The sequence below is a fragment of the Canis lupus genome, chromosome 3 (assembly GCF_011100685.1).
Source record: "Canis lupus familiaris isolate Mischka breed German Shepherd chromosome 3, alternate assembly UU_Cfam_GSD_1.0, whole genome shotgun sequence".
NCBI lineage: Eukaryota > Metazoa > Chordata > Mammalia > Carnivora > Canidae > Canis > Canis lupus.
Window position 1 is genome coordinate 62,013,883 of NC_049224.1, and position 15,421 is coordinate 62,029,303.

Consider the following 15,421-nt stretch of genomic DNA (forward strand, 5'->3'; position numbering starts at 1 on the left):
GCCTGACCTCACCCCCCTACATCAACCCATGCTTCCCCACAGCCATTGTGCAGGGGGAGAGGGCCTGCGGGAGCCTCTCCAGGCCAACCCCTGCTCAAGACCCTCCCATGCCCTGGGGCCTGACCTCTGCAGGCCCTCTGCCTCCTCCAGGCCATTCCTTTATAGCCTCCACACCAGCCCACCTTTCGTCCTTTTCCCTGCCTCCACCTCAAGGAGGCCCCACCATGGATAATTCCCAAGGCACCTCCCATGCCACTCTTGGGTACTGCCCACCAGCAGGGCCAGGACCACAGGGCCAGCCACCCCGGAGGGCTCCATGCAGGTCTTTAAGGGGTGCATGACTCGGCATGGAGCCCAGTGGCCTGAGCTTGGAGTGAGGCGGTTTCCCCCCACTTCCCAAGACCCAGCCCCAGAACCGCTGCCCCTGTGGTGCCTGGCTATCAGGAGACTGGGGCTTGGTGCAGGGCCTCCCAGATCCCCTCAGGAGGGGAGGTTCTCTTTCTCAACCCTCTTCCTTCCCCAGCAACTTCCTGCCCCACAGTGGGCTCGGCTACCACCGACCACAGCATTTCACCCTCTAGTCACAGTCTCAGGACAATGGGAAGACTGGTTTCAGAGAGCTCCGACCCCAGGTGGCAAAGCTTTGGAGGCCAGGCACCCAGGATCCCAGAAAGGGTGGGGGCCTTGGAGACAGGCTCCATTCTTTGCTCCATAGTGGACCCCAAGAACTGCTCACTGTTCCCCGACCCCGGGGATTCTCACTGTACCCCACCACCAGACCAGAGACAGATCCCTGACAGAAAAGCCAGGTAGTGCCCTCCCCTGGGAGCTGCAGCCCATGGTCTGGAACCAAACTGGTCTGGGGGGAGGTTATCACGTCTCCTGCCCCCATGACCCACCCCCACATAGCTCGCTGTGACAGGGAGCTGGCACTGGGGATCCTGGCCCTGGCCTGTAGCAGGTGCACAGCATCATGATAAGGTCCCTCAGAGGAGCATATTGCTCCTGAGCGGATGTGAGAGAAGACAGGAGGCAGAGGGGAGGAGGACCGTGTGGGGGAACGGTGACCAGCTGGGGATACAACACAGACAAGGCCCTGGCATGCGGTCGGGAGCAGGGCAGCTGTGCAGGGCGGCTGCAGCCTGTGCCTCTAGCGCCAAGCACCATCAGCCCCGACAAGAGCTGGGGGGTCAGCAGGGAGGCCTTGGTGGCCTGACACCAACCACTGGGGCTCTGAGGCCAGGTCACTACCAAGCACCCTGCTCAGCCCCAGATGACCACCTTGCATTCTCAGAGGTTTAAGGCCTGACAGTGACTAGCAGTGGGAAATCACCTCCCATCTTGGGCTGAGTGGTAGGAGACACAGCCACTCCACCTTCTGCCTGCCCAGCTGACCACTGACCTGCCTGTCAGGGCCTGGATCCCCGTGCTACATCTGCCCTGCCGTGAGGGGACCCAGGGAGTTGGCACAAACTGCTCATCCCTTTCTGGCCCCAAATAGGAGGAGCGGAAGCGGCTGCATCAGGGAGAGATGTTGTTCCTGACGTTGTTCAGGAAACAAGGTGGGCGCTGAGTTTCTGGCATACCTCCCTCTCGCTCTGACACTAGGCAGTCCTCCTCACACCTGTCCAGTTGGGGCCTCTAGGTCCTTCCTCATAGTTGTCCTGCTGATTGCACATCCAACTCTGGTGGCCCCCCTAGGGGACTGGCTTCCTGGGACTCAAAGACCAGGTTCCCAGAGTGGCCTGTAGTTCAGGGGAGCCCAGGCTGACCTCAGCCTTGGCCCTAACATATGTCTCTAGGAAGGAATAGCCACAGAGAAAGGAACCACTTCCAGTTACGGTGGGGACCCAAGGATACCCCAGCTCAGTGTCCCATCTGTGCCATGCTGGGACCACTGAGGGCCTCTGCAGCCCATGGCTGGGCCCGGGTGGCCGGCTGGGCTGTGGGGCTACAATGGAAAGCTTTCAGCAAGGTTGTGGCACAACCACCCCTGATTATCTGATTGGCAACTCCGCCAAGCTGGGTGGCAGAGGCCTTCAAAGATGACAGAGCACATTTGTGTCAGACGCTGAGCAGACAGTTAAATGTAGGCAGGTAGCAACAAGCCAACCTTAAAGAAGGCCCGGCCCCGCCCGCAGAGACCTGCCCATCCGCTGGCCCTTCAGGCCTTCAGGAGTTTCTGTGATGCTCCTCAGGGGACTTCCCACTGGGAGAGCCTACATGCACCCTCCCCACCTCTGTGCCAGGTCTAGGTGGGCAGTATCACTCAGATATGGCCCTGTCCTTTGAGAGTTCTCAGCTGGGCAGGGGAAGGCAGGGAGGTGAACATGATGACCAAGGAGTGGAGTGGGGGGCCCAGAGGAGGCACCCAGATGGGGGGGGTGGCAAGCAAGGGTCCCCCAAGCACCAAGCAGGACAGATACTTAGGCTTTTCATTAAATGGCTTAAAAAAAAGAGATTTTATTTATTTATTTGAGATGAAGGGGGAGCATGATGAGCAAGGGGAGGGACAGAGGGAGAGGGAGAGCAAGTTCCCTGCTTAGCAGGGAACTCAACTGGGGGCTCGATCCCAGGACACTGAGATCACGACCTGAGCTAAAGGCAGACGCTCACCCACTGAGCCCCCCAGGAGCCCTCATTACACTGCTTCTGAGGGAGGCTGGCAGGGTGGGCCAAGGGCTGAGCGGCTACCTGTGGCATCTGCAAGTTTTGCCCTCCAGCCTGTAGGCCTGCCTACTCCTGGGGCCTGTGCTAACCTGGGACTGGTGCACAGAGCACCCAGCACATACGGAGCAGCAGAGGGTGGGGGTAATAGCTTTCTAAAGGATTCCACCTCTGCTTCAGAGGCAAGAGCTAGAGCAGAGAGAGTGGCAAGCTGCCCAGGCCCCCAGCCAGAGCCTCATGTTGACCGTGGGAGCATGCCACAGCCCCATCCTGGCCTCCTGGGCCCCAAGGCTGACCTCTGACCTTCTGCCACTTCGCTGGGGGCAGCCAGCAGTGAGGGCTAGAGAATGACCGGCTCTTACTGCAGCTCAGGGCAGTAGGTGGGGCCTCAGGCAGCTCAGGATAGGAGGCCACGTGTCTCTGGAAGATGACAGAACAGGGTTGCTGGATTGCAACATCACCTCAGGAGAGGCTGGAGCACATCCTCAAAATGGAGCGGTCTGTGAGGGGCCAAGGGCCGGGAGGCCTTGCTTGGGCCTGGGGTGCTGCTTTGCTGGGGCTCCTCAAGGGCCTTAGGATGCCTACAGGGAGGGCTCAGTGGCAGCATCTCATTTACATTCCCCAAGGATACAGGAGTTAGAACTGGTTTTACCCTATTTCACAAGGAGGGAACTAGAGTGTCGAGGACGCAGGCTGCTCTGTGCTGGTAGGGAGGCTGCCCTCTGCCTCCTGACAGAGGCTCTGTGCCAGCCCGAGAAGCCCCCAGGAAGCCTGTGGGCCCACAGGAGAACCCACACCATCACAGCGCACACACCACCTCTGGGGCTGTCACGCATCAGTGTGGCTGACCCCGGCAGGGGGGGGGGGGTACTCACTCCCTCTGCAGGCTCCAGCAGGCAGGCACCCACACCCCACCCAGTGGCCTGGAACAGGCATGCTTGGCAGGAGGCCATCCCCTCCCTGGGCTCAGCAAGCGCGCAATAAACATCTGATTCACAAGGAAATGGAGGGCACTTCTCGGAACCAGAGTAGGGCCACAGGGGATAGGGTGTGGATATCACAGGGGTGCTTTTCAACTCCTCAGACCCCCTTGACCTCCCCAGGACACTGACTCCAGTGACCGAGCAAGCTCACACCATGCTAGGAGACCAGCTGGCAAAGAGTGCTAGAACCCGACATGGAAAAAAAGACAAATAAAAAACCTGAGATGGCCAGCCCACAGGGGCCAAGGGTCAGTCACTGCTGGACCTTGGGCCAGGAGTGAAGGAAACACCAGTCCTGCCAGCAGGTTCCATCATGGTCTATAATCTGGGACAGGGGTGAGCTGGGGGTGACCATTCAGATGGCCTTGGGGCTGGAACCTCAGAATCTCTGGTGCCTGGGCAGACCAAAGGAGGTGAAGGGGGACCTTTATCGCCTTGAGCAGAGTAAGGTCCACCCTAATGAGAGCCCAGCCGGGGCTGGCATTTCACTTGTATTGTTCCTAGCGTTAAGGAGCAGCTCGGAGCCTGGCCTCCAAGGCCAAATCCATCAGTGTGACCCAGAGCCAGGGGCTTCTATCACCTGAGGACCAGGAAGGATGTCTCACTAAGGAGGCTCAGGTCTCCTGGTATCATCCTGTCCACCCTCTCATGCACAGGCCCTTGGGGGTGGTGAGGAGGGGGTCAGGCAGCGCCACTGGGCCTGCCCACCCGAGGCTACACAGAGCCCAGAATGTTTTCCCCACTACCTTTGGGATGTAGGTGGCCCACATATGGCTCCCCAGCCCATGAATGTCAGGGCCACTGGAGAGATCCGGAGGCCTTTTGGAGATAGGCTGCTGACCTCGGGGGGAAGACTTCACAGCATTCTGAGAGCCCCTCCCGCTGCCTCCCAGGCCCCCTGCCCCTTATTACATCGCCACCATCGCCTGGTCCATGTCCTCACCTTACCCAGCGCACACCAGGCCATTGTGGTCAAACTGGTCTGCCACTCTCCCCACTGCCAAGGCTTTGGCTCAGTCAGTCCCTCGCTCCATGGCTGTCACCAGGGCTCAGAGAGCAGCCCTCCTCCTCTCTGCAAACCCTGCATCCACAGGCCACCAGCAACCCACCTTGCCCAGCCAGGCTGCCCGGGGCTGGTCCTGCTCCCTGGGGTTATTTAAGGACCACATACGCCCGTGCCTGGGACTTACTTAGGTCATCAAGCCTCAGTGTCTCACCACAGAGCTCTAAGAACAGACGTCAGGAGGATCCAAGTGGCTCCCAATCCTGGCCACTCCTGATAGATGCAGGCCTTTGCCTCGAGACCCAAGTGGGCGGGGACTTGGAGCCTGCCCTTTGCCCTAGGCCTCTCCTTGTGTGACCTCACCCTTGCTGTCCAGTCTAGAGGACCAGTGAAAGCACCCCCAGTGGCTCAGTCACTGAACACCAACCACTTGCCACCACTGGCCCCTTGTCTGCGGATGAGGTAGACACTCAACCCCCACGCTCCAGACAAAAAAACCAAGGCTCATTAGCGAGAGACCTTCTGGCCAAAATCATATAGCTGATACATGGGGGTGACCAAGTTCAAACCCAGGACCCCACCCCTCTGTGACCTAGCTGGGCCACTTGGTCCGTATTCCCTCAGATCTCTTGTTCTCAGGGCTGCAGATGTGCCTGCATCCACATCGGGGGGAGGGATGGCAGGGGCTACCTCAGCACCTTACTTCCCCCTGTCCACGTGAACAGGAAGGAAAGGCCAAAACAGGTTTGCATCCCACCTACCCACCTCCTATCTCTCCCAGGCCAGCCTCCTTGGTGGGTTCTTTCCTGACTCTGCAGGCCTGAGGAACTCCCTGAAAGGGCCAGGACCTGGCAGCACCCCTCTTCCCAGACAGTTGACAGGGGCTGCCCTGGACCATCTATCTGTCTGCCCCCCTGCCTGCTCCCTCTGCCCAGGGTCTGCTCCAATATGGGACAGAGTCAAGTTACAGGAGTGGGGGGAGGGAGGGAGCTAGTGATTTCAGGAGGTGATGGAGCCCAGCTCCCTCCTCTGCTTCTGAAAAGCCTGGCCCAGAGAGGACAGGGGGCTGAACTGAGGCCACACTGAGTCTGTGCTGAGCTGCATATGACCCTAGAATTCTGCATCCACTCCAGGATTTGCCATGTTTCCTCAGCCCTCCGACCACTGAGAAAAAATTTGACAACTTTCATCATCACCACCGTTGCAAGTAACATCTCCTGAGCCTACTTTGTTTTGGGGACTGGCTAGATGCCGCAGAAGCAAGATCACATGTGTGCCATGCACAAGGGCACCCTAGCAGTCCCACAGAGTGCCCTCATCTCAGGCCGGGGCCGCTTCTGAGGGGTGTTTTACATCCTATGGCCATCCAGGCCGCAGGCACAGACATCACCAGCATTGGCAGATGAAAAAATGAAGGCACAGAGAGAGGCTGTGAGGCACTCATGGTCACAGAAGGTGGCAGAGGGAGTGGGCTCCAACTGACCACTGCAGCAGGGCTAAGTCCCCAACACCCAGAGGAAGCAGACTAGGTCAGCACCATTTCTCAGGGAAGCCAAGGCCCAGAGCAGCAGGAAACAGCTGGGTTGCTGGGAGGGACCCAGCCCTCATGCCAGGGTCCATCCCCAACCCTGAGCTCTCCCATCCCCTCTGCCATCCTCTCTGATTGTCACTGTTCCAAGTTCCACTTGCAGACTCCCCAGGCCACGGGGCTATCCGTCACTCACACTTCAGTGTGAATCAGCTCCCAGAGGCAGCTTTCCTCCTACCTTTGTTGAGTGGGCTGAGGCAAGGGAAGTTTGGATTTCCAGGACGGGTAGGGGGAAATCCCCCCCCCACCCCAGCCTTCAGAGTCCCGGTCCAGGGGATTGCATGTGGTGGGGGCGGGGGGGGGGGACGTGGGGGGTGCCGTGCAGCCCATGAGCCCCAGGGGCCTGGAGAAGCGGGGAAGGGGCGGGGAGCAGAAGGACATGAGAGACGCGGGACAGACGCCACGCCGCCGCTCTCCACCCCTAGGCCTCCGGGGCACACCGAGCGCGCACCCGACCCCGCACGCTTCCCCGGGCAGCGGAGCCGAGGGCCTTGGCCCCGGGGACCCCGGCCAGTCCGGGGGACGCGATCGCGCCCCGCCAGTGCCTTACCCGCGAGGCTCTGCTCCCGGCCCGCGGGCCCTCCGTCCCGGCGGCGGCTCCCGGCTCCGCCGCCAGGCTCTCCTGCCCGCCCGGCCCGCAGCCAGGCAGCTGGGGCCCACCCGGGTCCGCCCGGGTCCGCCCCGGTCCGCCCCGTCGGCCTGGCCACGCCCCCTCCGGGCCCGCCCCAACTAGGCCCCGCCCCCATCGGCCTGGTCCCGCCTCCCGGGCTCCGGGCCCCGCCCCCATCTGCCGGCCCCGCTGCTCCCAGTCCCCGCGCGGCCGCGCGAGGAGCCGCGTTCTCTCCCCGCCTCGGCTCCCAGGGAGGAGAAGGCCGGCGGCCGCTGGCGGCGTGAACAGCGCACAGTAGGTGCTCAGTAAATTCAGGCTACTGAACGAATGAGCCGTGTTTCTGTTCCCTGTGCGAGACCGTGCCCGGGACACCCGGTGGTCCTCCTGGAAGTGGCGTTGCCCACCCCCATCCCCCCATTTTGATCCTGCAGAAGGAGGCTCTGTGTCCCTGACCCCACCCCTGCCTCTGGAGTCTGATTCTGACTAGGAGGTGTGGGCAGGGGCACGGAATGAACCCTTCCTGACAGAGGAGGTACTTGCTGGGAAGTGAACCACTGGAACCTCGCCCTTGTGGGGAAGGAGCCTCCCTTGCACTTTCAGGTGCTTCCAAACCGAGACATGCGCTCTCTTGGACCCCGGGTCTGGCTCAGGATACTTTTCACTTTGCCTCCTGGGAAGCTCCCAACCGACAAGGCCCCTCCGCGCACTTGAGGAAGGGAGGGGGTACTGCAGTACAGTTTTATTTTTTTTTAAGATTTTATTTATATATTCATGAGAGACACACACAGAGAGGCAGAGAGAGAAGCAGGCTCCACGAAGGGAGCGGGACTTGGGACTCGGTTCCCTGGTCCCCAGGATCACACCCTGGGCTGAAGGCGGCGCTAAACCGCTGAGCCACTGGGGCTGCCCCTCCTGCAGTACAGTTTTAGACCTTGTTTAAGGGGCGGAGGCTTAGTGGAGGAAGGGGGTTTAGCAAGTCTCCTAGGGGAAGGGCCTTCCAGAGAGGAAGTAGCTCCCCACCCCTTAAGGTAGGCAAAGTGAGCAGTGAAGAGAGTAAAGTGTTCTAGGGAGAGGAAGCAAGGCCTGCAAGCTAGTAGGTGAGTGGAGCCTTCTGGGGAAGGCGTCCATTGCTTAGGGCATGAGGAGCAGGAGGCAAGGCTCATCCCCATGAGGAGTGGGGGTTGGATCCTGGTCCCGGAGCCTGGGAAGCTGTGAGCAGAAGAAGGATGGGACCTGGCTGGAGGCCTGAAGGGCAGTAGAGGGTGAGCGTCACCCCAGTGGGAGTTCAAGATCTGCCTCTCTGTTGCACTGGGCATGACAGCCAGAGTCCAACAGGGAAATGGCTGGACTGGCTGCTCTGAAGGAGGCAGGGATGGGAGCATCCAGAGGCTGGGTTTAGGTCATGCTGAGGCTGAGGTCCCTGAGGGTCCTAAGGAGAGGTAGCCAGGCAAGGTAGGTGCCAGGTTGTAGCTGGACAGAGCTTAGGCACATCACTGTCCTCCTGTCCCAGAGCTGCCTGGCAATGGGTCCCAGGCCCCAGAAAGGGGAGACCTGGCTGCAACAGCTCATGACCCGGCAAGACACATTTGGGGTCAGAAAAGTTACACGGGAGTGTGAGGGGAGTGGGAGAGGCCAGAAAACCAAGTGCCAGGCCCTGAACCCATGCATAGGGGAGAGGCCCGTGTCCACCAGGAGGAGACCAGCATAAAGACAGAACCACTGGAGAGGAGGGGGCAATGTTAGGGAAGGGGTGGCCAGAGGCAAGTAAGTCTATGGGAAAGCCTTTAGCCAACAGGGCTTCAGTTTCTCTATCTGTGAAATGAGGGTGGGGGCCATCTGCTAGAGAGTTGGCAAAAGTTTGGTGGAGGATAGAAGCAAGCAAGGAGCCTAGTACCCCAGCCCTTCAGCCCTCACCGCTGATAGATACTCTCTCTGCTGGCCCAGTACCACCCTCTCTCACCCTGGCCCCCCATCTGTGACTCCACCCACCCACAGCTGAGTCTGGCTCTCCGGGTTGCACATAGACCCCAGAGATTCTGAAATTCTGCCCCTCCAAGCCCACAGAAATGCTGTGGAAGTGACTGGGTCAGCCACCATTAGCATCCCACGTAGTCACTCTTGGAACAGGGCTCCATGTGGAGGAGGCCCAGGGCTGGCTGGGCTGGGCTGGAGCTCCTGATAAAAGTGCTTACCATCTCACAGCTGAACATGTGTGTTTTCTGATGGTTCAGCAGACCAAGTGCCAGCCCTCTGCTGCACCCTGGAGACCCCAAGGTGATATAGGAAAAGCCCCACTCTTGCAGCTCATGGGAAGGAGCAGATACATACACATGTGAGCAGACAACATCTTGTCAACCATGAGTGACCTCTTCCTGGAGTGGGTGGCTGGGGAGGGGGATGGACCGGGAACAGGGTGGAAGAAAGCCAGACATCTGTGCCTCCAGCCAGAGCATGACAGCAGGGGCCAGTTTCAAATGCCACGTTCCCAGGTGACTAATGGCAGAGAGGCCTCATGGCAGAGAGGCCTCATCATCAGGGTCACAGCAAACAGTTGGGACAGACCAAGTGCTCCAGAGATATATCACCTGCAAATGCACATCCGCCTCTGTGTGTGCAGGGCATATCAGCCAAATGGGGAACAGCAGGCAGCCTCCACCTTGGAGAGAATCGAAAACTCACCTTGCTGTTGTCCTTCCTCCACAGCATAAGCCAAGCCTTGGGGAGAGAGGGCATCCTGGCTGGACCTCAGCGCTGCTCAAAGCAGCCTGTCAAGCCAGGGAGTACAGGAGGCAGAGGTCAGAGGAGCTGGGCCCTCAGGGGGTTTCCACAGGAGCCAGCAGGACAGTCACAGGTAAGAAGGAGGCTCTCGACTGCTGGGGAAAGTGTTCAGGCAGGCTGGCCCGGCTCTGAAGGTGAGCAGAATGAGGCAATGAGCTCTGGGTGGCCAGGGGGAGGATGGGGCAGGCCACCGCAGAGCACAACCATATGAAAGGCCCACAAGTGACTCCTGAACTGCACTCAGCGGGGGAGGGCCAAAGAGCAGGGCTAGTCCCTCTGCCACAGCCATCAAGAGGGTAGCCATGGCTGCTGACTTGGTGGGCTGTGCCAGGGCCCAGCACATCTAGAGCAGCTGCAGTCTAGGGGTGGGGTGCGGGGCAGGACTTTGATAAGATTAAGATGGAGTGGGAGGGGGCAAGATCTGCCACCAGCCCAGGGGTCATCCCCCTTCCCAAAGCCTTGGAGCTGCATGAATCCTGACCCTTCCTAAAGTCATGTCACCAGTGCCAGCCTCTGTGCTGACCACCAGGCTTGGCACAGACTTGCCAGGCTCATGATCCAAGGCCCACTCACCATCTCTGCCTGGATATCGCCAAGCATCTCAGGTTTAACACATCCAAAAGCAAGCCCTTCATGTCCTCTGCCCTCCCCATCTCCAGCCTGTGCTTACCCTGTCTGCCTAGAATCCTGCCCCCTCTCAGACCCTACCATACCATCCTCACTCATCTGGTCTCCTGTTCCTGTCCTTGCTTTGCAATATCCGATGTCAGAGGGATTCAGTCACAATGCCAGTTAGATCATGATCCCTCTCTACTCTGGAGCTTCCCAGGGCAAATGCCTGACTTCTCACTGTGGGCATGGACCTGTACAACCCTTCTGTTCTCTCCGAGCACCTCTCCCTGCAAGTGCCCACCTCCAGGAGCCACACTCGCCTTCTGGCTGCTGGGGAAAGAGCCCAGTAAAGAAGGTTGGGTCTCCCACACACCAGGCACATTCCCACCCCAGGGCCTTTGCACTTGCTGTTCCTTCTTAGATGATTCTGACCCCAGATTTCTGTATGGCTCACCTCCTCACTTCCCTCAGTCTCTGTTTTAGCTCCACATTCTTAGATAGTGCTCTCCTCATTTCTCATTTCTCTTTTTAAAGCTGCCCACCATTATGCTCTCTCCCTGCCCATCCTTCTCTGAACCCTTATGTGTGTATATATATATATATATTTTTTTTTTTCTTCCCCTTCCCCTAAACCCCTATGTATTTTTATTGATTCTGGTTGGACCTCACCTGGAGTATCATCTTACAAGGCTGGGACCAGGCATCCTCCTTCCCCAGGGCTTCAGTGCCCTCTGTTACAGAGTAGATGCTCAATAAGTGGTTGATGGATGAGCAGACGAAGGCCTCAAGGGACAGCAGGAAAGGGCAAGTTTACGCAGCTGCTCACCTGGGTGCCCATATCCAGAGGACCCTGGAAGCATCAGCCTCCTCTCCCAGCCCAGCCCCAGGAGCGGCCCTATTGTCATGCCAGGTACCGCCTCACCAGGCTGGCTGTGGGCTGTGGCTGACACCCTGGCAGGCTTACTCCTGGGCCAGGCCAAGGCTGATGGCTGTAGCACTGTACCCTCTGGCAATTTAGCTCCTAGGCGGGAACATGGGGAACCAGTGTCCACCCCATTCTCCTATCCCCCAGGTGAGAGCATTTGGAGCCACCCTGGGCAGGCCCCTGGCCACATGGCCCAGCAGGTGAGGAAGAGGCAGTGATGCTGGGAGGGTGTGTTGATTGCTGGGCTCTTCCAGGGGTCATTCACAGTATGTGCCTGACAAGGGGACAGGCTGGGCAGGAGCTGTCTGCCTTTGGCTCCAGGCCATTTCTGAACCTCCGGCAGGGCCTCCAGTGCTCCCTCACACTGCTTTGCCCTGGGTGGAGGTGGGGATGTCTTTTCCTTTGCTGGAAACAGGGGGACAGCAGTAGAGTGGGAACCAGGGCTGGAGGATGGCAATATAGGCAGCAGAGGTTTACAGGATGCCTGTGTGCTGGGAAGAGATGGGGAGTCTCATTGAGACTCCAAACCAGAGCTCCCAAGCTGGTTTCCCCACTGCCTCCTCACCCTCCTGCATCCGTCCTGAGGACCCAGCTCAGTATCCCTGTCCCAGTCACTAGAGTTCCTGTCCAGATACCCACCCACATCTCAGCCCCCACCTGCCCCATTGCATAGAGCTCGCTGGACTTCCTGGCTCGCACTCCCTCCAGGCAGGGACCCTGGGGGGAGGTCTTGTTGGCCAGGTCTGTATCCCCAGAATCATCCAGAACAGGGCCATGCTCAGAGGCTGCCCTCAGCAGGTGGCACTGTCTGTGGGCCTCTGGGTGGGCCACCAGGATGAGTGCCTGGATGGTGCTCTGCTGCCCCCCGGGCCCTGGCATGGCCATATGAGACAGGGTGTAGGTTGATAGAGTCAGAGAAGCCTTTCTGGGGATGACAGAACCGAGTGGCCCTGGTAGCCTGGAGGGCTCTCCTGGAAAATGGAGTGCTGTGGGCTGTGGGCCTTCCCTGCCCATCTACCTGCCCTCCCCAAGTGGGCTGCACCCTGCCAGCAGCCACCAACAGTGTCCCCCAAGGCCAGATTGGCTGCTGTTTGCCCTCCCAGGGGTTTGTTTGGGTGAATTTTCCACAGAGAATAACAGTGTCAGGCTGGCCCCATTAAGACATTCTATTTTAAGACACCAACCCCACCGGTAGAGGAGGTAGGGCCCACGCACAGACTCTTGTTTCTATTTTTGTATCCAACCACGCCTGCTTTCAGCCCCCGGAGCCCAATTTGGAACTTGAAAGTGGCCCATTCTATTCTCGTCCCACTTCCGGCCTTCGTAGTGTGGAGGAGGTGGGTGTCTGTACACATGGAGCCTTCTCTCTCCACCTCTTCAACCCCTCCTCTGAAGCTCCTACACCCTGCCATCCACGTGACCTCCTGGAAGGCCCTGGGCTCTGGCAGGGGAAGCCCATGGGGCTTGGGAAGGGGAAGCTGTGGCCCTCAGGGCGGGAAGCCTCCTGGAACCCCTGGCAGGCCCCACCTATCAGCCCATCCAGGGTGAGGGGACATCCAGTCCTCCTCTGCCAGCAGTGGACAATGGGATGAAGTGGGATAGTGAAGCCTTTCTCCTCCACCAGAGGTGGGAGGAATAAAGGTGAGCCTGGGCAGGCTCCAAGGGCTGCCCTCCAGGCCCTGACTCAGCAAGAATGAAGGGGAGAGTTGCCCAGCCAGGCTCCCAGAGCTTCCTGCCCAGCTGGGCCCCTCGCAGGTTCTGGGAGAGCCTACAGCCCCCTGCCCCAAGGTGAGGATGGAGGATCACTCCTTTCACCTTTCCAGTCATCCACTCTCAAGAGTGGACTCTGGCCTCAACTCCCACTCTCAGGGGCACCCCCAACATTGGTGGGCAGTTCTAAGGCTCCCAGATGCTGGCCTGGGTACACCACCCCCTGACCAATCAGCCAAACTGATGTCACGGTGCCCACCTGTGTTCCCATCCCCCACCCCCAGGCTGAGGCAGAGTGCCCTGGGCCCCAGGCTTAGCGCCAGCCAGTGCCCATCACAGCAGCTTAGAATGGCTCAGGCCCAGGGTGCACGGCTTCTGAGCCCCCTGCCCAAACTGCCTTTCGGCTGGCCTTGCACAGTAGTGGGACTGGGAGAAGATGAACATGGACCATCCACAGTGGTCTTCTGAGCAGTGTCCAGGTGGAACTGGCTGTGAGAGGGGTGGTGGGGCAAAGGGGAGAATCCAGGGACTCCAAGAACCGCAAGGCTACTATCTCACAGGGAAGCCAGGTTAGCATGCTAGGAGGGCCAGGAGGGGAGTGAGGAGTAGGGTCACTGGAGGCATAACCGAACCAGGCCCTGTCAGGGGGGCACCAAGGCCTTCCTGGAGCCCCTGCTCATATCCCTTATTCCAACTCATCCTGCAGCCACTGCAGATGGCACCGAGCCCCATTATCAGATACAAAACCCGGTGCTCTCAGGAAGTCTGGCGGCAGAACCTGTGTGCCTGCTCCCACAGAACCGCACAGAGATACAAGGTTGCTGGGGTTTTTTCTGTTTCATATTGCAAAAAGTTAAGGGTGGTGTTTATCTCAACTCATTCACAGATAGTGTTAGAATGCCTGGCTAACCATTAGAGAAAGAAAGAGATCCTACCTTCCATCTTAAGCCAAAATAAGTTCCACCCAGATCAAAGGCTTAACATGTGAGAGAGAAAAAGAAAGAAAAAGAAGAAAGAAAGAATGAAAGAAAGAGAGAAAGAAAGAAGAAAGAAAGAAAGAAAGAAAGAAAGAAAGAAAGAAAGAAAGAAAGAAAGAAAGAAAGAAAGAAAGAAAGAAAGATAGATATGAGGGGCACCTGGGTGGCTCAGGGGTTGAGCATATGCCTTTGACTCAGGGTGTGATCCTGGGGTCCTGGGATCGAGTCCCCACATCGGGCTCCCTGCAGGGAGCCTGCTTCTCCCTCTGTCTATGTCTTTGCCTCTCTCTCTCTGCCTCTCATGAATAAGTAAATAAAATCTTAAAAAAAAAAAAGATGTATTAAAAGAGAATGGGGGTGCTTATACACTCTGGATGAGGCAGGCTCTCCAGGCACAACACGAAAGGCAGAAGGACCAGCTTTGGGGGATAAAGGAAAGAACCAGCAGATACGGCAACATCAGAGTGACCCCAAAAAGCTGAACATCAGAAATGCCATAAATAAAATTGAAAGGAAAACCACAAGCTGGGGAGGAATACGTGCAAAATGCATGCATCAACAAGGGATGAATATAAAAAGCAATTTTATGAGCTATTTACAAGTTTCTCCCTTTAGCTGAAAATGGGAACTGTGTGTTACCACTGAGACAGCTTTAAACACATTCCACCTCACCAGCAAGGAATAAATACAAACGAGAACCATGAGAAGGCATTTTTTTACTTACTGGCATCAAACTCTTCCTTGGCACCCCAATATATAAGAGCAGGTAAAAGCAGCATTTTGTTGTTACACCTTCATGTATTTACTTATTATAAGGAGAATCTATAGTCATTCTTTCTAGGGTTGCACGAATGAGCTGGTCTTGAGGCACACGTTTACATCCTGCCAGTTTACCAACAAGATGAAATTGGGCACGCAGCTCATTTGAATGTATGTTTTAAATTTAGTTTCAACTCGTTACTGGAGTTACATGTGCATGTGATTTAGAGAGTTACATAGATTTTACAAGGGCTACTTACAGAACACAGCCGTCCCCTACCCCTCATTTTCCATGGCAACTTTTACCTCATTCTTTTAGTTTCACTTCCATATTCCCAAGTAACACACTTTTATTGCCACTTCCTGACTCTGATATCATTGCACCATCATTTTGTTCAGATCGACAGTCATGGCTGGCATCATCATGCTAGCACATAAACCACATCTAAGCCACATAATGTGTCCCAATAACTTTCCTTTCTTGCTCTACTTCTTGTTTCTCTCAACTTCATGTCATCTTTTTTTTTTTATGTTGTTTAATCTTTCATAACTAATTGAACACGAAATTCTGCCAAATATCCAAATCTCCCTCAAGATATCCTGGCATATCAGGTATTCACTCAACTCTAAGTAGACTCTGCTTTCTGAGCCTGAATCAACATCACCCCAGATCTGCCTGCCCCAGTACATTCCCTGAATTCGTCCTCTCTGCTGAGGATCCCCTGATCCCTCTTTTTTGACTTCCTTCTGTGTCTGCTGGAGCACACCTTCCAGCAGCTTCCAGGGAAAGGGTGCTGGGACAGAAACTT

General features: G+C 57.3%; 1 protein-coding gene across 2 annotated transcripts in view; it reads right to left on the minus strand.

Moving 5' to 3' along the window:
• Positions 1 to 6,882, minus strand: part of SH3BP2 (SH3 domain binding protein 2) — a 33,979-nt gene extending 27,097 nt beyond the window's left edge. The window contains exon 1 of one of the 2 annotated variants that reach the window (XM_038533220.1): positions 6,792 to 6,882. The gene's annotated coding sequence lies outside the window, so the exon portion shown is untranslated. Of the gene's footprint in view, positions 1 to 4,840; positions 4,921 to 6,791 lie in introns of those variants that run through there. The other variant, XM_038533221.1, reaches the window with a different exon arrangement.
• Between the last annotated feature and the right edge of the window lie 8,539 nt (positions 6,883 to 15,421).